Source organism: Salminus brasiliensis, chromosome 23, assembly GCF_030463535.1.
Source record: "Salminus brasiliensis chromosome 23, fSalBra1.hap2, whole genome shotgun sequence".
In the NCBI taxonomy this organism is placed as follows: Eukaryota; Metazoa; Chordata; class Actinopteri; order Characiformes; family Bryconidae; genus Salminus; species Salminus brasiliensis.
The window spans coordinates 6,635,187-6,658,934 of NC_132900.1; the positions used below are offsets into that span (position 1 = coordinate 6,635,187).

Here is a 23,748-nt window from a genome sequence, read left to right on the forward strand (position 1 = left end):
GTGGTGGCGTAATATTGTGTGTTATGCTGGTACGAGTGGATTAGACACAGCAGAGCTGACATGATGAGTAATGAGTGTAGAAACAAAGAGGTGGTATTATTGTTTTGGCTGATCAGTGTATGCACTTTATGGAATTTGATTAATAGCCTAAAGACCCCAGAGTGGGGAAACACCATGTATATGTAGTCAAGGGTCAACTTAATGGCAATAAGGATAAGTAGACACCAGTGTAAATGGGAATTATCCCAGAATTCCCAGAAAGAATCCCATTTGGTTCTATTCCCAAACCCTAACCCCAGTTTTGCTGACTTTCACCCGTCCACAGCAGCTGTAGTCAGTCTATGGGGGTCTCCTAAATGAAAGTGGGCCCTCACGTCCTGCTGCTCCTACTGAAGCGTTTGCGCATGATCAGGGGACCGCGCGAGGGGACCGTGGGTGACGTTCCCCCTGCGGGAGGAAGGCGGGGGGGGGGGGGGCTGGAGGAGGAGGAGGAGGAGGAGGAGAAGGAGGAGTTAGGGATGGGGGGAGCAGGAGCAGGAGCACTTCTCCTGCCCGCCTGCTGCCTGCTTGCCTGCCCGCTAGCCTCCTCTTTGTTTCACACAGCTTCCTACCGGGAGAGCGCGCGCACCTCCGCATCTCTCCGGTAGGCACGAGCTCCGATTGTGTCTGATTTCTGCACATTCGCCGTTTGCCGATCTGACGCTTTTCAGTCGGTGCGAGTTGACTTCTTTTTTTTTTGTCGTGGCGGCTGAGCATCCTCTGAGGACGAAAGCGTCTCGCCCTGCAAGTGAAACAATTCACGCGCTCCTCCAGCAGCTGCTCAAGGTAAGAAAACTTAGCTTTTATTTTTGCAGTTTTTTTGCGTTTTTGCAGTTATTGTTATTCATATTTCCTGCGTTTTTGTGCGTTTAGGAAAACTTGGTAACGTTTTTGGCTTGTAGTTTGCACGCCAGTTATCGTTTACATTGTGTGAAGATTTCAGGATGAGTGCACTGAGGGAAAATTACGTTTAACGTTTACGAACGTTTAAACGTTAAAAAGCAAAAAAAAAAATGTTTTTTTTTGTTTAGTTTTTCGCGCTTCCGATGGGTAGAAGGTTCTGCTGCAGCGCTCTGATGTGCTGGAGACTTTAAACGAAGCCGGTTGCAACAACACAAAAAACCCACCGTGCTCGTGCACAGTCTTCCGTGGATCCCCCAGTTCCACAACGTGTAAAATTGGGTTTGTGTGATTTCGTTGAGGTCCAGTTGAGATTCTGAAGCAAGCAAACCCCCCCCCCCCCCCCATCCTCCCCAAAAGACCGGCACCTGCTGTCCCGCTGCTGCAGGATCTCCTCGCGAGCGTCTCGAGCTGCACTTGCGCACGGTTAGAGAGCAGACGCACAGTTCTCACAGTGTCGATTTCAGAAGAGATCGCGTGCCGGAGTGCCACTAGCCATCCGTGCACATCCCACCGGGGGATCCGTCTCTGATAATGTCCTCAGTCAGTCTAGCCAAACCGCTAGCGTGAAAACGCACGCGTTCCGGGCTACTTTGGACATGCACCCGCGATGCGTGCACATCCCCTGGGATGCTGGGATGGTGCTTCCAATGTTTGGTACTGTTCCTCCAGCCAAATGACTCGTTGGCGTCTCATGCTTGCTTTAAACAGAAGCACGCGTTCAGCTCGGGTCTGAACAGCATGGGGTTAATGCGGCTTGGCTCGAGCTTGGTTAAACAGCAGGACAGCAGATCTAAAAGTGCATCAGAAGAAAAGTGAGGACACTTAAAACGCAGTGCTCTTTCTTCTGTTTACCATCACTGGTCACTTCCCAGACACTGGGAAGTCCGGGAGGTTCCGTTTTAATGAGGAATAATGAGGAAAACTGTGGGATGTGGAAGAAGCTCTTTGGAAAGATGGAGAGATGGAGCTGCTGGCTGGAGAACATAGTCATGAAAGGGAGCAGAGTAGCTTCAGTCAGTGTAGCTTGTCAGTTTGTCAGTAGCGTACTGGCTTACTGCCATTGTATTGTGTGTGTGTGTGTGTGTGTGTGTGTGTGTGTGTTATGGATACTGTAGTACTGTAAGAACTTTGGTCAGTGTATTGTCAGTGGTTTACAGTTGTATGGTCATTGTGCTCTGTGTGTGTATTTTAGTCATGCACACATACACAAATCAGCAAGCGAACAGTCAGTTCTTGAAGGTGATGAAGGAGTTAAAAGCAGAAATAAATGGACAAGCATTAGAATCTGAGTCACTTTGAGAATAACCAGATGGTGATGGCTACATGACTGGGTCAGAACATCTCAGTTTTTGTTCTGGTGTGCAGTGGTCAGTACCTTCCAAAAGCCGACAGGGCCATGGACACGTAAGACTCATTGATGCGATCCATAGAGGTCCCACCTCACAACTTACAGCACATAAAGGATCTGCTGCTAACGTCTTGGTGCCATATACCACAGGACCACTTCAGAGGTTTGTGGAGTCCATGCCTGGAATGGTCAGATCTGTTGTGACAGAATAAAAGGGGACCTGCTTAGTATTAGGCAGGAGGTGTTGATGTTATGGCTGATTGGTGTTAATGGACAGTACAGAATACTAATATTAAAGGGGGGGGTGTAGACAAAGTCATTCAGTTTGGTCTTTACAGTGGTGGTGATATTGACCAGGGGTTGAGACATCCATAACTCAAATCTAGCCATTTTCTTCACTATAGTCGCTGTAATGCAAAAAAGCCCAAAAAAAACAAACAACAACGACTTTACAGGAGAAGGAAAAACATCTTCTGAACTTTCAATGGAAGTCAATGTAAAAAGATTTTATTTAGGTCATTTTGGAGTATTTCTATTGGTCCTTTCATAATGAAATAATGAAATAAACCTGCCAGATTTCCAAGTTAAAAATGGCAAAAATGGAGATACAAGGTTTTTGCGTGACAGTGACAACAGTAAGATGGTAATGATCTGAAAAATATTCAATTTGGGATTATTTTACCAAACTTCTGTCTCAAAACTATCATAAAGAAGATGTCTTGGGAATCATCCGAATTATTCATAAGCATATAATTTAATATATTTTGCCAGGGAGCTTTTAAAGGCATTAAAAACATTTAGACGTCTAGTTCTATTCACCAGCACTGTGAACCACTCAAGCTCTGAAAGTTCTGGCACCAAGACGCCAGCAACAGATCCTTTAAGTCCTGTAAATTGTGAGGTGGGACCTCCATTAATTGCATCAGTGAGCCTTATGTGCCCATGACCCTGTCGCCGGTTCACTGGTTGTCCTTTCTTGGACCACTTTTGGTAGTTACTGACCACTGCATAAAGGGAACACCCAACAGGACTCAGGCCTGATGTTTTAGAGATGTTCTGACCCAGACGTCTAGCCATCACAGTTTGGTTCTTCTCAAAGTGACTCAGATTATCATGCTTGTCCATTTGTCCTGCTATGTAGATCCCACTCATTGACAGGTACCACTGAAGATAATCAGTGTTCTTAATTCACCTGTCAGTGGTGCTAATGTTATGCATATATACGATGCACATATATTATGCACAGGAAATAAATCAAATGCAATTCTGATACAGACACTATAAATAATTGTTTATTTATAATTGTTGAAGCTTTGGTCAGTGAAGCTTCTCATTATATATTAAAAAATAATGCATTATATAATTAACAGTATTCACTGCAGATGTGCTTCCATTGTACTGGGAACAACTGCATGTTAGACTGCATAGCTCGGCCTGCAGTACTACAGTAAATACCGTAAATCGAGTATATAGATTTGCTGGTGCTTGCCCCCCTTCCTCTTCCTCCCCCCGGCAGACAGAAGGAAGTAAGTGCTCTCGACACGCAGATGTGGTCCGAGCAGACGCTAGGCTAGGATCTTTCCCCCAGTGGCAGCTGCTGTGAAGTTGAGAGAGATCAAAAACTCCCCAGCAGCTGCGGCATGCATTATTCATCCCGACACCTCGTCACCGACTCACCAGGCCCGTGGTGGAACCTCGCCAAATCCTCCACCTTTGGCGAAACGGTGACCCCAGCATCATCACTGTATAAACAGGGGGACAAACAGGGGTCAGATTAGCCACTACTGATGTCCTCAAGGACTTTCAGAGCTGATTCTTCATGGGTGAATGGGTGGTCACTGCACCCGGTGTGCAAAGACTCGTGTGTTGACTGCAAATTTCCACTGTAATGAGTGATAACTGCCAACCGACATTGACCACATGTGAGCCAGCATAACTCAGTCAGAAATGCTGATTTGATATGCTACAGATGGAGCCAGTTTTCCCATGAGAAAGAAGTATTAAAAGATTTTTACAAATGCAATAGAATAGGCTTGTTGTTATTAAGTTTAGAAAGAAAGGATTATAGTCATTTGGCATGAATTTATGCAGATTTTATGCAAATTGGCTCTGCTAACGTTTACTCTTTGATAATTATTGACAGTAAAACATTGACAGTTCGTGATTTCAGTCTAACTAAACTGTAGGAACTTGTTTGGTGTTTAAAAAAGTAAGAAAGTTACCTTATATGTATATGATTCTGGAGAATGGCTGTTGATATTTGAGCTCAACAGCAAAACAAACACAGCCCTCCATTCAGTGCTCTTTTAGAAGCTCCACCCCCAAATTCATGCAGGTCATGGGTTAGCATTGTTGCAACTGTTGTTACAATTGCTGCTGCTAGGCAAACCAGTCATATTTGTCCATTCACAGTAAATGACACTGGCTGATGTTATTGGCTATCAGACTTCTCCTTAAAATCCGCATAAAGTCCTTCACCCAACCAGTGAAGGTAGCATTGTGTGGTAGCGGGAGTCCTAACTAATGGGTGGGGACTGGAAATTAGTAGATTTGGGGAGAAAATTGGGGAAAATCCAGTAAATTAATAAATAAATAAATATGTTTCAGTATCAGTGTTGGAGCTCCACCAATACTGAAAACCTGGTTTTGGTATTGGTATTAGCCGACAAATGGCCAATAAGTGCTGACTGTTTGGGTGCAGCATTACTGGGGGAATTCAGACTGATGATCTTCCAATGATAAAGCCACTCCTTAGGAGATTGTGCTACTGGTTATACCAGTGTGAGGCACCATTTGTCTTACTTGTAATGGTAATACAGACTGAACTGGTGAATTTCATTAGAACAACATAACATAAAGAAACAGTGTGAAATAAGAAAGAAGCTATGAGGTCAGAACATGAGAGCATGAGGTCAACAGATATGAAACCCACACAGACGTCTGAGTGCTACTATAATAAGGTGACAATTGGCACTCACTTTATAGCCCCTTGCAAATGCTATCGTATCAATCAGTCGGGCACTAATAGGAACACCAGCTGTTTGAAGAATGGATGAGAGGTCACGGTGATTGCGAGCGGTCAGAGGTGAAGGTCAGGTGTGCGGCTGCTTGCTGTTAACAGTCTGCCCAGGCCAGATTGAAGGAAGCTTCTTTGTTCTTCCTCAGCAGACTGGCCAGCTCTGGATAGCCTCTCAGTCCCGTCCTGCAGCTGCCTGCTTCTTTGTCTCCCTTCGGAGATACAAGACTCTACCCACAATGCATGCCCTACAGTGTCTAAACCCCTCCACCACTAGAATATCCACTTAACGCCAATCAGCCTTTCACACACACGCGCACACAAAGACCCCACAGGAGCGCTTGGACCAATTACTGTCCATTTACAGGAACAAATATGGTGTGAGGCCTTGGTGTGTGGCCCCAGTCCAAACGTTCCTCACAAGTGCGCTCTCCATTGACGCTAAAGGACAATACAATGCTGATGAAATGGCCGGCGGCTTGTGTGTGGCCTTCTTTGTCTGCATTCTCTTCCTTAGCGCTGTGTTCCGCTCTATTTGTATGAAGTGCCGTAGCCGGGCCGTAGCTAAATAAACACGCTGACATGCTGTTGTGTTTCGGCGAGCGTAACTGCATTAAATTGCTGGTTGAATACCCTCTGTTGCATTGATTGGTCAATACTGCTGACCGTCTTAAGGTCTGGGTTTGTTCTGCAGCCTGAGGGGGGATCAAAGAGGAACGAGTGAAAGGCAAACCATGTTTTTGTGTAAAATCACACACACACACACACACACATGCACACACAGTGTACTTCTAAACAAGACACAGAACACTATATGGAAAAAAGTATTGGGACACCTGCTCATTTATTCCTTCTTCCAAAATCAAGGATATTAAAAAAGAGCTTATCCTGCTTTTGTTGGTGCAATTGTCTCTACTGTCCAGGGAAGACGGCTGTCTACTTGATTTTGGAGGAGCACTGCTTTGAGGATTTGATTGCATTTAGCGACAAGAGCATTAGCGAGGTTACGATGTTGAATGATCACCACCCCACCTCATCCCCAACTCGCCAACTCATCCCAAAAGTAGTGTCTGGTGCTCCATCCATCATTCCAGACACAGTTCCACAGCTCCACAGCTCCACAATGCTTGGGGGCTTTATACCTGACACTCTAGCCCACACCTGGCATTATCATTAGGCATGGTGCCAATAGGTTCATGTTTATCTGCTCCAGAGAGTCCTATTCTATTGACAGTACTTCTCTGCAGAAACTAGACAAGCTGTGTGTGTGTGTGCATTTGCACATCTGTATCAGCAGTGGGTGCAACTTATAGTAGCTAAATGCATTCATTAAAAAGGGTGTCCATTTGGACTGTATGTAAATAATGTAATGTCATAACGTTTGTGTCATGTAAATGTCCAACACACTCACACACTGCTACACACAAGCAAGCACCGGCATCACCAGGGCCGTGGCCAAGCAGACAGCTCAAGGTTCTTCAGTGGCACGCATGCATATTTAATTGGGTCTAGATGTGTGTACGTTCACAGGAGGGTCTCTGGCTCGGTGCCAGCCACATGGCTGCGCCGGATCAGATCAGAGGCTCCGTCCCTCGCTCCGACTGACGAACGAGTGAAGGAGAAACAGAGGAGATAATCTCCAGACTGACCTTATGAGTGACATTAAAGGCCATGATCCCCCCAGAGTCCATGGAAGGAAAGAGAGAAGGCAGCAGAAAAGGGAACAATAGCCACCTACGGCTGAATGCTATCACTGCTCTGCAGAAACAGCATGTTTTTGTTGCTCAATACAGCAGTTTATTTACTTATATATATTTATATAACATTTAACATTTAAGTTATTAACTGTGAAAAAACAAAGCTTTGCTATTAATAGAAATTGTTAATAATTGTGATCTAATGAGGTGTTAGCTAGACAGCTGATGTTAGTGGAGTATTTGTGCTTGATTTGGGCCAACGCTCTCACCAGACTTATTTTCTGGTCTGGATCGAGTCCAAATACCATTTAAAACATAATTCTTTTTTTCTTTTATCGTCACAGCTGTGTGATGAGATCCTCACATTACACTTACTGACTGAACTGGGTGTCCAGTGGAAAAACTGCTTCAGTTTTCACTGTAAACTCAATGAAGGTGGTCCAAGGTATCCTTGGTCTGGGAGAAAGGGACGGGTCCACCAAATGAGTAGGCGAGTCTGGCTCCGTCTTTGGTCTATTGCGCAGACTCTGGCTGCAAGTTCGACAACATGGCAAACAGCTTCATTTGTGTAGAACAGAAGGGAGTGGAACCACGTCATTCATGCTTTTTACATTTGTTGGGCGTAACAGTAACAGTACAGTAGTTTGTCCAATCTTCTGACTGTATCAGCAAAAGACCACACTTGTGGGTGGAGCTATGTCAGTTATTAAACGTTATATGATTGGTTCAGAAAGGCGTACTCGGAATGGTTAATTGAAAATAACTTGTCCTGACTTGTCCGGAATGGCATATTTGGAATGCTTTTTCAGGAATGGTTTTGGTGTGGAATTGCCCAATCAGAAAGGCTAGTTGGGAATGATTTGTTTGAAATGGCACGTTCAGAGAGGTTAATTCGAAAAGGCTTGCTAGGAATGGGTTAATTGAGAATGGCGTATTTGGAATGGTCAGGTTGACAAAGGCTTATGCAGAATTGCTTGTTGTGAAAGTCGTGCGGAATGGTTTACTGCTTAATTCATTCCCCATTCACTACACAGCTTCTGTGAGATCCAATTAGTATTCCGAAGGAGTTCCACAGCTAAGTGTAAGAAATCCCAAGCTGAGGCTACCAGACTCCCAGTTTGTTCTCGAAACATTTGTCAAACACTTTTTTAAAACCGTATTGGAAAGTTAATTTGTTGTTGTGTGTGTGTGTGTGTGTGTGCTTACTGTAGTGTGGAGTGTTCAGGAGACTTGGGAATAGATAAGGATGGTTTGTAGATTAGACTGACCTAGGCATCTTTACACAACTGAGACCTACCTCTGGGTGTGTGTTTTTATGATTGTGTGCGTATGTGCATGCAAACTTCCACAGAAAGACTCACAAAGTGTCGAACAAATTGGTTAAGGGAATAGAGGCGTCCCTCAGGTAGATTTTTGTATTCCGCAGCGCTGTTTATTTCTGCTTTTAATGTTGCACTTGCAAGGCATTGTTCGGCACTCTGGGAATAAATGCAGCGTTTTCCTGGGAATGTCTAATTCATCAAAACCATCAGCTTGCATCTTCTGAAAGTCTCACTGTTTTATTGAAGCTGAAAGGCTTACATGGCACCCGACAGTCATGCAGGTTAAAGAAGCCTGAGCACAGCTGAATATGTACAGCTCTGTGTTTTGATGGCACTGAAAGACGTGATGAAAAAAGAACTGAATATTCCCTTCTTCACTTCAATACAATAAAAAAGCACTCTCAGAATAAAGGTGTCAAAAAGGGGCTCTTTGGAGCGAATCTGTAGAACCACTTTTGGTTTCCTGAAAAAAAAACATGGTGACAATTAAACATTCTTTTCTGAGACCCACTTAGAAAGTATGTTAATAAAGAGTTATTAAATGTAAATCAATTGTTTATTGAAACGTACTGTAATATAGAACACTGTCCAAACGGTTGGAAGCAATAAATATAACAAATATAATAAAGACTAAAATTAATATGAAATTATTATCCAGAATACCTTGTAATTAAAAGGTGGTACTCCATTGTTTAGACATAAACCTGGACAGAAGATTATTTAGAATAAAGAACTACACCAGACAGTGTACCTTAAGTTAAATTCTCAAGTTAAGTTTAATTCTTAGGTAGAAGTTGGGCTGGGCGAAGATTTCCAAAATACTGATATAGTGGTTATTAAAATAGCTCAACTAAATATTTGGATATATATATATATATATATATATATATATATATATATATATATATATATATATATATATATATACAGTGCATATGTTCGTGTTTCCTTTCAGTCAGGTGGGGACCAGTCAGCCATTCTGTATCTCATTTTTCAGCACTGGACAGTTCCCACACATCAAGCCTTCCATTTGCTGGTGTCTGATTGTAACTCACACGTGTTACACTGTAGATGTAATACATCTCGGGATAAAGCCAGTATCATTTACACGGCTCAGACTGTCTGGGCGAGCACGCCAGGGCATGAATGCTTATTTATCTCCATCCTGTCTTCTTTTCTAATGCTCAAGCAATCAGGAGAGCATTATGTGTGACAATGCGTACGTAAATGTGTCTGTGGCACCTAATCAATCCCGCAAGCTACAGAGAATCGAGATTAGAGTTTGGTTTATTGTATTTAGGGTTGCAGGGAAAGTTGAGATAAGTAAGCTGGACGTCCTGACAAAGAAAAAGCTGTCTGTTGGAAAAGAGGTGACCTTGCCTGGACAAAAATGTTGTGACCAGAGAAAGTTCTCGTTATATATAATATATATATATTGTGTATTCACAAACAGTTGTATACAAATGTTTGTGCATCCCTGGTCAAGTATATATGCATATGTATCTATATGTTTATATGTATTTATGTATATAAGGTCCCTCTTGTGCCGCCACAACAGGTCTGACCCATTCAAGGCATGGACTCCACAAGACCTCTGAAGGCATCCTTAGCAGCAGGTCTTGTAAGTCCTGTAAGTTGTGAGGCGGGACCTCCATAGATCACATCAATGAGCCTTGGGTGCCTGTGACCCTGTGGCCAGTTCAGTGGTTGTCTTTTATTGGACCAGTTTTGACAGATACTGACCACTGCATACCAGTCATCTAGCCATCGAATGTAAATGTGTTTACGTTATCTTATGTGATGTTTATGTTTATGTCCTGTACGTATTCGCTCAGCTGGGAACATGTCATTTGTCTTTGTTTGTCTTATTTTAGCCTCTCACCTTTACAAGAATTACCCAGCGTCATCATCTCCTCGCTCTTTTTCTCTCTCACTCTGGTTCTGTCTCACCTCTGCGGGTGGCTCAGAGGGTGTTCCATCACCCGTGATATATTTCATTCTACAGGAGGGCTGCCACTCGGAGCCCATCACCAGAAGCCGCGTTACGACCAGGGAAAGAAAAAAAACGCTCTGAACAAAGACTGGAGTCTGTTTCTTTGTTTCTGACCAGACTCATTCATCCGTTTTGTACCCAAGACAGTGTTGGAGGCTGGTGCTCTATGAAGTGCAGCAACATGTATGCTTATATATAGGTCCTACACATATTTAATACATATTGGATTTATTATTATTATTATTATTATTATTATTACATTTACATTTATGGCATTTTGCTGACACTCTTATCCAGAGTGACTTACAAGGCTACTCGTATTACAGAGATGAGCCAATGTAGTGTTTGGAGTCTTGCCTAAGGACTCTTATTGGTGTAGCACAGCATAGTCCCAGAGTGGGAATCGAACCCCAGTCTCCTACATGGCGTGGTAGCTAACAGTGATATCTGTTGCCACACCAGCCACTGATAATATATTACTGATAATATATATTTGCCTACATTTAGATATATACAATGCATATGGGACATAGTATTATTACATATAGGCACTTACATATACAATATACATATATTATGTTTTCTATTACATGTAAGTACATAATTATACACTACAACGACAAAAGTATTTGGACACCTGCTCATTCATTGGTTCTTGTAAAATAAAGGGTATTAAGGGTATTCTCAAGGGAAGGCTGTCTACTTAATTTTGGAGCACTTCTGTGAGGATTTGATTGCATTCTGCAACAAGATTGTTAGTGAGGTCAGTATGTTGGACGATCACTTCTTCACCTCATCCCTAACTTCCCAGCCCATCCCAAAAGCATTAGATGGAGCACCATCATCCATCATTGCAGAGAACACAGTTCCACTGCTACACAGCTCAATGCTGAGGGGCCTTTTACCCCTGTAGCCCATGCCTGGTTCCAGTAGGTTCATGTTTTAGGCTCCAGAAAGTCCTATCCTATTGTTGGCACTTCTGTACAGGGACTAGAAAAGCTGTGTGTGTGCATTTGTACATATGTGTCAGCTATAGCTGCAACTTAAAGTAGCTGAATGCATTCATAAGAAGGGATGTCCACAGATATTTGGACATGTAGTGTATATCTATGAGACATAGATTTTTATTACATTACGTATTACATAAGTAATATAATATGTGATAATTTTAATATTGCCTATGTATAGCCTTGTAAACCACTTAGGATGAGCCTTTGCACTGAACATGCTTGATTTGTCATATTTGACATGCTTTGAATTTTATGACACTATCTTTGTGCAGCAGTTTCACAGTTAGGCCTTCGAGACTGAATGGAAAAATACGTTAAACAGAGCTAAGTGAGAAACATATCCTTCAAAAGGAATTCATTTCCCAGTCCAAGTCCAGGACACTTTCGCCATGTACAGTACAGGGTTTTTTTTTATATCATGACTATTATTAATTCATGTAACATGCATTCATGTAAAGTGATCTGATGTTGTGCTTTAGCTGTGAATTATTATGCATGCTTTCACGCCAGAGTTAGCATTTGCTTTTGGTCTTGTACCAGGAAGTAACTTGGATTCTGATTATTCCGCATTATCCCGAATTCTATCACACCTGAATTCATAAGCTTATTGTCTCAAGCTTATTGTATGCCTAGTTTCGCACAGTGCTACTGTATTACAGTCATTTTAACGGCTGTGTGTTAATGTAGTGTTGCAGGAGTGTTAACATATGCTAAAATATCACACCCCAAGGTGTGAAAAGAAATCCATATGCGGGAAGACAATGGGGGGGTTTTCACTGGCCGCTTGGTTTGAGTCTTCTGGTGTTCGGAGGAAACCATGGCAACCAGACAGGCAGCCAACACTGCCTGACACTCCGTTCTTCAACACTTTGCACCTGATGAACCACTCTGCATTGCTGGGATTAATTACTTTCACTTGCATGTTCTGGGACTGCTGTAGAGCTGCTAATGCAGGGGGATTACCCTTAACAAAATGTTTATATATAATGTAGATTTTTATATTGGTTATTAATAGCACATTAAAGGGTCCATATGCTATTTTTGTGTATTTTATTTTCCTCTATTTTTCACCAATGACATTTTTATTGATTTATAAACTCAAGCATAATAATATTATGCACTATATATAATAACATTCTAATTATATGACCATTTTTGTAATGCTGTAATAGGGAGAATGGTGTATCACCAGTTACTGCATTACAGAACATAATATAACTACAGTCCAGAAATGCGTGTGTACAGCTGTCCAAGAGGGGGCATTAAAAGTGCGATTTTGTATTTACGGCAGCTGGGAAAAGTGACACTCCTTGCCTGTAGAGGGAGCCCAGGAGCAAAAATACCAATTGTCACATAATGCTGCTTTAATCTGGCTTGTTGTTACATATGCATACATGTAGATTACTTCTGTATACATCCCCCAGCATTGAGCTGTGGAGCAGTGGAGAACTGTGTTCTCTGAATTGATGGATGGTGCTCCATCCAATACTTTTGGGATGAGTTGGGCATGAGGTGGAGTGGTGATCATCCAACATTCCATTCTGACTAACGCTCATGTCGATAAATGCAATCAAATTCTCACAGCAAAGCTCCAAAATCTAGTAGAAAGCCTTGGACCCTGCACAGTAGAGACAGTTACTCCAACAAAAGCAATAAACTCTTTTGAATACCTCTATTCATGCCTTTTTTTTAAATAGCAGCTGGTGCTCTAGAGTTCATACATATTTTTAAGTGCATAACTTTAAGCTACACAAGTAAAGTATTTATATCACAGATTCCCACTGAGTGACACACGCACAGCGCTTAGCTCCACTCATTAGAAGTGTGTTAATAGAAGCGTCTGTCTATTGGCAGAAAGCAGTGGAGCGTTTGATATGACTTAAAAGTGGACGAGTTAAGAAGAGCTTTAGAGCTAGAAATAGAAAGCGGACAGAAGAAGGTCTTCTAATAATAAAAGGTCTTTATTTATATTTAGATCAAAAATGATCAAAATAACAAATGTAAACTAAAATAAACACAATGACTGTCTTCTACTGCTGTCACCTCCCTCTTCTATCCGTAGTGCTGACCTTTGTTTAGTGTGTGTGTGTGTGTGTGTGTGTGTGTGTGCATGTGTATTCATTTGTCATTCAAAAGTTAATACCATATTGATCCTGTCGATAAAATGGTTGGTTGGTTATGCAAGGAGAAAGGAAAGAGAAATAAATAAAGGAACAAAGAAAAACAAAGTGACAAAGAAAACAATAAAGTAAGAATGACAGAAGAAAGGAGAACGAGAAAGAAAGACAGTTGAGAAGGAAATACAGGAGAGTGGGGATACAAAATAAAGAAAGGGAGCAAGAGAGAACAAATGAAAGAAGAAAAGAAAGAAAGAAAGAAAGAAAGAAAGAAAGAAGGAAATAAAAAACAAAGGAAAGAGAAGGAGAAAGGAGAAAGTTGGAAAGAACAAAGGAAAGAGAGAGAGAAAGAAGGACAGAGAAAGAATAAAGGACAGGGAGAAAGAAAGAAGGAAGAAAAGTAAGAAAGAACAAAGAATAGAGAAGAAGAAAGAAGGAAATAAAGAAAGAACAAAGGAAAGGAAGAAAGAACAAATGAAAGGAAGAAAGAAAGAATGAAGTAAAGAAAGAACAAAGAAAAGGAATAACAAAAGGAAATAAATAGGGATGAAAGAAAGAACAAAAGAAAGAAAGGAAGAAAGAAGTAAATAAAGAAAGAACAAATGAAATAAAGAAATAAAGTCAGAAAGAACAAAAGAAAGAAAGGAAGAAGGAAGAGTGGAAAAAAGAATGAAAGACAAAGAACAAAGGAAATGAAGAAAAAAAGAAGGAACAAAGGAAAGAAATAAAGACAGAAAGACGTGTTGAAAACAGAACAATAAGAAAGAAAGAAAGTATGAAATAAAGAAAGAACAAATAACCTGGAGAAGGAAAGAATGAAAAGTAAGAAAGAAGCAAAGACAGAAAGAACAAAGGAAAGTAAGTAAGAAAGAAAGAAGAAACATGGGAAAAGAAGGAGGTGTGACTGGTGTGACTGTACTGAGCACAGTGATGTTACAGCACAGGGAACTCTACATGTGATCACTGTTTGTCAGCTGAAGGAAACCCAACTCAGCAGCCGTGGACACACTGTTAAGGGGGAGCATTGCATTATGATCCAGTGAGCTCTCACAGGGAACAAATAACCATATGTAAAGTGCTGACGGTTTGAGTCCCCACTGATCCACACAAGCCTGGAAGCCATTGATTCTGTGTACTGTGTGATTGCTCTAGTGCTGTTAGCCTGTGTTTTATAAGACTGGAAAACAAGCACCTGCTATGTTATTGACTGAGGGGCTGGAGCTACAATCATGCACAGAAGCGGACTACCTGATCAGTATTGATCATTTGACCTTTGACTTGTCTCCTAGTGACTTTATGCAAGATTAATGACCCTCTTCAGCTCCAGCTGAAAGACTAAGCGTGTGAGAGCCGCATAGAGAGAGAGAGAGACAGAATGAACTCACTAAAATCGCTTTCCCACAAAAAACTCATATTTCGTAATGAATGGACCAATAGAAATGCTCCAAAATTACTTGAAATAAAATCTTTTTACATCGACTTCCATTGAAAGTTCAGAAGAGTCATTATTTTATATATATGAGGTGTTTGTGTGACAGCTACTAATTTTACACTATGATTTTCAAACTTGCCCTTTGAACCAATTAGAATTCCCTTAGCTCGTATTTCTTTAAAACTATTACAGTATATATAAAAACTAGCTCTCTTTTGGTTGTCTGCCCCACTAACATGTCCATGTGGGCCCTGTATAGGTAGCTCAACTGGGTTGCACACTGCACACAGGGCCTAGATGGGACCCATGTGAGATTAAAAGGTAAAGGTGCACGTATTTGTCACTGTACAGCGAAATGTGTCCTCCACACATCTGTGGTAGTGAACACACACACACTAGTGAGCTAGGGGCAGTGAGTACACACACACACAGAGCGGTGGGCAGCCAACTCCAGCGCGCGGGGAGCAGAGAGGGAAAGAGGCCTTGCTCAAGGGCCCAACAGTGGCAGCTTGTCAAGCCCGGGAATCGAACCCACAACCTTGTTATCGATAACCCGGCGCTCTAACCGGTGGCTGAGCCACCACTGCCCCATTAAGCCACTGAGAGGTGGCTGAGCCACCACTGCCCCATTAAGGTGGGCTGTAACATTGGGGCCCATTTGTTCTGAAATTTGTACCAGTGGCTGGTAGAAATTTGTAAAAAAAAAAAAAAAGAAAAAAAAGAAGGGTGTGATGATTTAGGCAGTTTGCACGATGCTAGTTGGAGGGTAGCTTCCATAACTTGTTAGCTCCATTGGTCCTGTGGCCCCCAGGGGTAAGCTACATTTAAAAACTTTAACTTTAACATGTATACACACCTCGGTTCCAATGATATAAGCCCTGCACTGTTTTTAGCAGAGGCAGTTGACATAAAAGTTTATCATTTCTGCTGTAATCTAAAGTCACACACGCGATCAAGCCACCCACCCAGACACTGTATTTTACAGTGGTGTGCTAGAGAGAGACAGAGAAAGAGAGATATGGAAACGGCAGAGGTGTAGCTGTCTAAAATACAGATAAACACAGCAGAGAGGTGTAGAGAGTGTGTTTTGGAGGTTGCGTGTGTGTATAGTGTACGAGCTGACGCTGCCTGACACTCCGCTGAAAGGAGAGAGCAGTGTAAGCTCCAAACATGCGGATTACACTCACGCCATGATACTGAGAGGGGAAAACACTGTGTTATGGTTTGACATGTGTGGGCCTGCCTTTGGCTTTTGGATATAAGACGATGTGTTTGGGAATGGTGAATTATAGAGGCAGAGAGAATTTAGGCAGGCGGCAGGTGTGTTTGATTTTGTGAATGTTCAGACCATTGTGGGACATATTATTATATATAGATTTTTGCATATATAGGCAATTACACACACACATATATGAATACATACATATGGAGCGTGTTGTTATATAAAAGAACTTATGTACATATAAAACATATGATATATATATATATATATCATATGGGAAACATTATTATACATACATAATACCTATTGGACATTATTACATACATATGTAATACATGGGATGTATATCATACATATGGGGAGTATATGACTATATGAGATATGTTATTACATATAGGCTTACATATACTTCTGGACATGTAATGTATATAATATATGCGATATATATTTATATCTCAGAATCCTGATGTCATAGAAAAACAAACCTTCTGCTTTTTGCTGTACAGGCGCTGTGTGTGTGTATGTGTGTGTATATGTGTGTTTGAGCTGATAGGACTCCAGCATAGACTGATGGGTAGGGAATGCTTCTTGCTGGCTGTGTGAAAGGCCACAGTGACAGCTCACTGATAGAGTTCCTGGAAGCATTTCTTTGTTAGAGGCAAATGCACACATGCACACACACACACACACACACACACACACACACACACAGTTTATTTGGAGACTTGCAGTTTGTGCTGAGATGTTGACACGTACACTACAGCCCTGCTATATTCAGAAACACCTTCTAGCATGTCGGATTTGAATTGACCTTCCTATGCGCTACCACAAATGCATTGTTTTCATTGCGACAGTTGGGGGTCAGACAGGCTTTCAACCTAATGAAACATTGTGGCCATTCCACCAGTTCGGTCTAATGAGAAATGCTAGCATGTAGCGCCTCAAACACTAAATTTAGAATGAATTATTGATGTGAAATGACATTAATTTTATATGTATCTGGAAGGTCACATTCACATCTGAACATACAGAGTGTGGTATTTAGTCCTGTAATCCTGAGTTTTGACTACTAGGCTAAACAAAAATAATTCACCCACTTTAGCTGGGTACTGAAGTACACATCAACCTTACACACTTCAGAGATCTTTATAAAGCCCTTTATAAAGCTGTTGCAGTGTTGCTAGCAAACACTTCAGGTATTTTAATGGATTTACAGCAACATTTACTGTTGCACTTTCTATATATGCAACAAAATGTTCTGGAAAGTTCGTAAATGATCCAGAACATGATGCCTGTGATTAAATGCAAAAATGCTATATATTCCCATATGAAAACAAAATATTTAAAAAGACATATTTTAAATACATTTAAAATACGTTGCATTTCATTCTAAAATATAATTCACACATGAAAAAATATTTGAGAAAATATTACCTGTAAACCTAACTGTAATTTAGAATGCCTTTATTGTAAGAAACATATGGGGAAATATTAAAAATGTGTAAGCATATGTATATGTAGCATATGTAAAAAGTTAAGTATTAGTATACATTTAACATGGCAAAAATATGAATATGCAGTTGGATCATTTGATATATATGTAGCATATGTAAAAAGTTAAAGTTAAGTATTACTATGCATTTAACATGGCAAAAATATGAATATGCAGTTGGATCATTTGATATATATCTTGTTTTTTTTAAATCAAGAACTAAAACAAATATTTTAAAATATATTTAATAAACATAATCATTTTATATATGTCATATATATGCTGAATGATTACCACCCCACCTCATACCCAACTCCCCAAATGGATAGAGCACCGTAATTCCAGAGAACACAGTTCAACTGCTCCACAGCTCAATGCTGAGGGGCTTTATACCCCTCTAGTCCACACCTGGCATTAGGCATGGTGCCAATAGGTTCAGCTTTATCTGCTCCATATAGTTCTGGAGTTACACCTTCTAACAAACTGCATTTGTTAGACGGGGTGTCCACAAACATTTGGACATACAGTGTACCTCCTTCAACTGACCTTACTTCCACTCATCAAGCCCTAACAGTCTAGCAGTAGTGGTCTAGTCGCTTTAAAGAATGCAGTGTTTAACTCCACCCCTACTGTCTGTCTGTCATCTGAAAGGTCAATGACTCTCCTACCCATCTGTCATGCTCTCGCTCTGGACAGAAACCTTAGTGTTCAGAGTGAAGCTGCTTGTTTTTTAATCACTGACTCTCTTTTCCAGTACAGGACCCAGAATGCTAATTATGGCTCGTTACCTTCTCATGGATGTGTATTACCATGGCTTCCTCTAAGCTGAAGACAAGCTGCTTCCAGTCAAACGCTTCAGCTCCTCTGATCAGCCTGTCTGAATGCTAAAAGACTTTTTTAAAAAGTAATTTTTTTAATCTGGGTTGGAAATGACAAATCTGCACGGATTTGTAAGAGTGGCATGACAAAACCTGCGCTAAATGTATTCGTTCTGTTCCCGTCAGTTCCTTCCTACTTAGTGTACAAGCTGAATCATTGTGTATAACAGACTCCAACTCATCTAATAAGCTCCTGAAAACATACAGAACAAATGGGCCTAAAAGGTGAGATGGAATACCCCTGTATATCCATAGCCCTGATGTAGCTCATAAGACAATGTCATTTATGTTTGTATTTACAGAATTTATTGAAAAGTAAGTCAATTGATGACTATAGCACACCAACTAGCCATAACATTAAAAACCCTGACCTAATACTGTGTCCCAATCGTGCCTCAGAAACAGCTCTGACCTGTTGAGGCATGGCCTCCACAAAGCCTCTGAGGGTGTCTAAGGGTATCTGGGTATGAGACATTAGCAGCAGTCCTGTAAGTTCTGAGGTGGGGCCTCCATAGATCAGACTTGTTTGTCCAGCACATCCCATAACCCTGTCACTGGTTCATTGGTTATGCTTTGAAGACCTATTGTTTTGGAGATGTTCTGACCCAGTCGTCTAGTGATCACAGTTTGGTCCTTTTCAGAATTTGGAAATCAAGGTTATTTAAAATGTGTTTATCCTGCTTTTGTTGGAGTAAATCCACTGTCCAGAAAGGCTTTCTACTAGAGAGATTTGATTGCATTTAGACAAGAGCATTAGTGAGGACAGGATTGAATGATCACCACCCCACCTCACCTCATCCCCAACTTCTCAGCTCATCCCAAAAGTACTGGATGGAGCACCGTCCATCATTCCAGAGAACACAGTTCCACTGCTCCACAGCTCAGTGCTAGGCGGCTTTAACTCCCGGGAGTCCTATTCTATTGGCGGTACTTCTCTAACTGGCAGTAGACAAACTATGTGTGTGTGTGTGTGTGCATTTGCACATCTGTGTCAGCAATGGGCACAGCTTAAAGTAGAAGAAGGACTTCTAGGAAGTACACTTCAACCTTACACACCTCAGAGATCTTTATAAAGCCCTCAGATCCCCCCTAGCTCAGTCTTAAGCTTGTGCTGGGAGGCTCTTATTTTGGCCTCTGCTTTACAGGGCCTTGTTCCTTTACCCTCACTCTACACCAAGCAGGAGGTCCATTAAAAGGGTTAAAGGGCCCATATGATAAAAGCTGAAATTTCCTTTCTTCCTTACAAGTTTCAAAGTGTAACATTTACCACCCCCACTCCATTCTGCATGTTTCACATGTGAAACAAAAGCTCCAAAAACAGCCCATTTTCAATTCGTTGTTGTAATGTCACAACCCTGAACACATTTACATATGACTGCCCATTCAGCCTACAGCAGTTTAGCTCCACCCATTCACATGAAACTGATTCACAAGCAAAGAAATTACTAATTTCATTCCTGAGGATTTCAGCTCAATTTAAAGTCACACATTTTAACACATTTTTAACATAGAGTAGCCAATCAGCACAGACCTTGTCTTTCCTATCTGCTTCTGTTTCCTTCTTACAGTAAGAAGCTTGTTTATTTGCAGGGGATAAACACAGATTAGGAATAGGTGTGAAATGTAAAAGGAAAATAATGGAGGAAATGTATAATATGGACCCTTCAAAAAGAGAGAAAAGTAGAAGTCTAGCTTCAGAGTGAGGCTTAACCAAAATGTCAAGAGGAATTTGGGCTTCGCCCTCTTAAATGGATACTGAGGCTGTTCAAGACTCCAGCAGCGTTGAGAAAGCTTGAAGTCTTTTGTATTTGGACTTTATGGAGGTGCAGGCAGTTAAGCGCTGTTAGTGCTGGATTAGTTTTACTGGAGGAGGCTGTGTAGTGTAATTTGTCAGGATTTGACTCGATGATTAGTATGAGATAAAGTATCTGTGTAATTTGCCTAAATTACCACATGTAACAGGGACAGAAATTACACTGCAGGATCTGTAACACCACAGTAAGCGGCCGTCGACAACAACAGGACTGCTTTTAGGACCATAGATGTCGTCTCTTATAGTTTATTTACACAAAATATACTTTCTATGTAGTATTGGAGATACACTGTATGGACAAAACTATTGGGACACCTGTGTGTTTATTGTTTCTTCCAAAAATCAAAGGTGTTAAATCAAGAGTTTTGTTGGAGTAACTGTCTCTATTGTACAGGGAAGGCTTGGCTACTAGATTTTGAACTTTACATTACTGTAAGGATTTGATCCTTACATTGATTTGATTTCATCCACAACTCCACAACTCATCCCACAAGTATTGGATGAAGCACCGAAATCATTCCAGAGAGCACAGTTCCACTGCTCCACAGCTCAACGCCTTCACTGCATACCCCTCTAGCCCATGCCTGCCTATGATTTATGCTGGTTCATGTTTATCTGCTCCAGACAGTCCTATTCTATTGGCAGTACATCTCTACAGGCACTAGACAAGCTGTGTGTGGTGTGCATTTGCACATCTATGTCAGCAGTGTGTGCAACTTAAAGTCACTAAATGCATTAATGTCCACAAACATGTAGTAGTGTCGCACTTACTACTGGAGAAACTACAGATTGCAGATTCATACTGGATTAAAACGGACAGAGCATCCCGTAAATTACAGCTGATCTTCAGGTGAAACTACTGCAGCTTTTACATGCAGGGCTTCTGTGGTGTGGTAGGTGGCTCAGAGGTTAGGACTACTGAGTAGCAGCTGTAGGGTTGCTGGTTTGATCCTGATACAGCGCACCACAGGAGACTGCCTGCTGTTGCTGTGCCCTTGAGCAAAGTACAGACTGCACCCGGGCATCTACTCCACCCCCTCTGTGTTCAGGCCCGCCGTGAAAAAAAAGTGGCAGAAATAACTTCGCCCTGAAGAAACGAAGAATGAAACATCGCCTTCCTAAAAATAAAGGGTTCTAAAAGGTTCTCAGCTTGAATATTAACTTTAACTGGTAAAGAACCTTTTCATTAAGTTTACAAAGGAAGGTTCTCTAGGAGGATCTTTAGGGAACTACAAAAGAGAAACAAATAACCGATCAGCCATAACATTAGCACTGACAGATGATGTTAAAAACATTGATTATCTTAATTTACTCTGGCATCTGTCCAGGGCTGGGATCTACATATTAGGCGGTAAGTGAACAGTCAGTTCTTGATGGTGAAGCTGAGCCACCAAACTGTGACGGCTAGACCACTGGGTCAGAAAATCTCCAAAACACCAGGCAGGTCTTGTGGAGGTTTTCTGGTAATGCAGTGGCCATTACCTTCGAAAACAGGTCCTATAAAGTGTTGGGAGCATAACAGGTGATGGGGAAGAATTAAAAAAGAAATTCTTTATGATTCAATTTAATAACAGTTCTTTAGGAAAGGATTCAGAGTATCAGGAAATGTTCAATTTCATCATGATTCAATCTGCTGAAATTCAATTACATCCATGTTCTTTGCTTTTGATTCTTTGGCCAGTGATTCAGTGATTCAGGTGAAATCTTCATTAGGATCATCATTAGGATTCATTAGGATTAGAGTTTGATTCAGTTAACTTGATTCAGAACTCAGATCTATCCAGTTGCTCTGAATAGCAGGGAATGTTATTTTAGGGTTTGAACATTGATCTATCGTTGATGATTCATTGATCTGAAGGTGGCGACCCGATGGCATTGAATTTGGAATGAATAGAAATGGATTCGAATCGATCTCCAGCGGCCAGTTACTTTGTAGAGCTCTTTGAAGGTGACACTGTTATTTAGCCAAGCTTGATTATTGTGGGACTGATGAATTCATTGGCTTCATGCACACACTGAAACCAGAATCCCTCTCAGTCTTCAGAAATGCCAGACAAACAGAAATGCCAGACGGCTAACCTGGCATTTAAGGTAAATATCATCTCTTCATTAGACGTGGGGCTTTTTTTGCGGCTGCTTTGTCAGAGTGAGGCTTTGTTTGTTTGTTTATGTGGTGTGCTGTGCTTTTACGCTGCTTTTCTTTCCTAATGCACGAGTTTCAGATTTCACTTGTTGCTGGTATGCTACCACTCCAAAGCTCACTATAAATCATCTCAATGATATATGAAAAAATGTGTTTTTGCAATTACGAGGCTAATATGATGCAAGGACTCTGCAACTTCACAAGCTTCAAATAATTTGTTTCCCAGATGAAGAAGATGAGTCTGAAATGAATGAGACAGCTGAGCAGCATCAAGCATAAAGTTGAATAGAATTCATAAGCAGAATCCCATGTGTTTGTAAAGCGATTAGTATAATTTAAGGCTATTTTCAGAAGAAATGACCATCTGTTCTTGGCTTGTTTCTTTTGAAAATAGCCTTGCAATGGCATTGGAATGGTTCATCCCACATGAAAACACAAACTCACCAAATTTCTGTGGCATTAAAATGGCTAACTTTGTTTTGACGCTGAAATTTGGTGAGTTTATGACGGATATTTGGTGATTTGAGTGTTCTCAGTGGGGGTGGGAATCTCTGTGCACCTCATGATTCCATTTAGTTGTGATTCAGAGAGATGTTATGTGATATTAAGCGATTATTGATGACTCATGATGCCTCTTTTTTCTAGACAGAGTTTCTCGTTTCTCACTGTGGTACTTTTAAAGTAAAGTATTTGTAAGCATCCATCATAGATTTGCTTCCAGTATCTTTTATTGATAAAACAAATGGAAGTGATGTGGCTGGAAGGTTTTGCGTTGGGGTAGCCTTGCCACAGTGGACAACTTCAGTACTTGTTGAGAGGCCAGGTTTGGGGTGTGGGCACAGCATTTCACATGTAGCAGTTTGCCCAGTTCAGCAGCAGCAGCCATGTTGGAGCATTATTAGTAACGAACACTAAACCTTTCTCAGCGATCTGCCGTTCCCCTGCTACACTCTTTAACAGCTCTGCCATTACTGCACCTGTGGGTTGCGATGACATCAGATTCTGTGGTAATGGATGTTCACGCAGTTACAGCTATCCTACCCTAATCACTTTTCTTTTGTGATTCCATGACTTCGGTTTTGGTCTTGTTGTAGAGTGTGGGGATCGCTGTGTCAACAAAATAACAAATTAACTGTATCTGCTGGCAACCAGATCCAAAGAGCCAGGCTTTAACGCAGAGTGCGCCGCTCAGATTTCTCGCTGATCCATTTTAGCTGCTTTTCAAAGCCTAGGCTGCAGTCGAGGTAGAGCTGGTCCTCGGTAGGACTGCCCTGTCCTATGAAAACTCCTTCTTAGCAGCCTATTGGTCACACAAATGGGATG

The 23,748-nt window shown here is 41.3% G+C and overlaps 1 protein-coding gene across 1 annotated transcript in view; it reads left to right on the plus strand.

The window, feature by feature from the left end:
* The first annotated feature begins 525 nt into the window (after nt 1-525).
* The window catches only part of ncana (neurocan a), a 106,273-nt gene continuing 83,050 nt past the window's right edge, over nt 526-23,748 (plus strand). The window contains exon 1 of the mRNA XM_072668553.1: nt 526-825. The gene's annotated coding sequence lies outside the window, so the exon portion shown is untranslated. The remainder of the gene's footprint in view (nt 826-23,748) is intronic.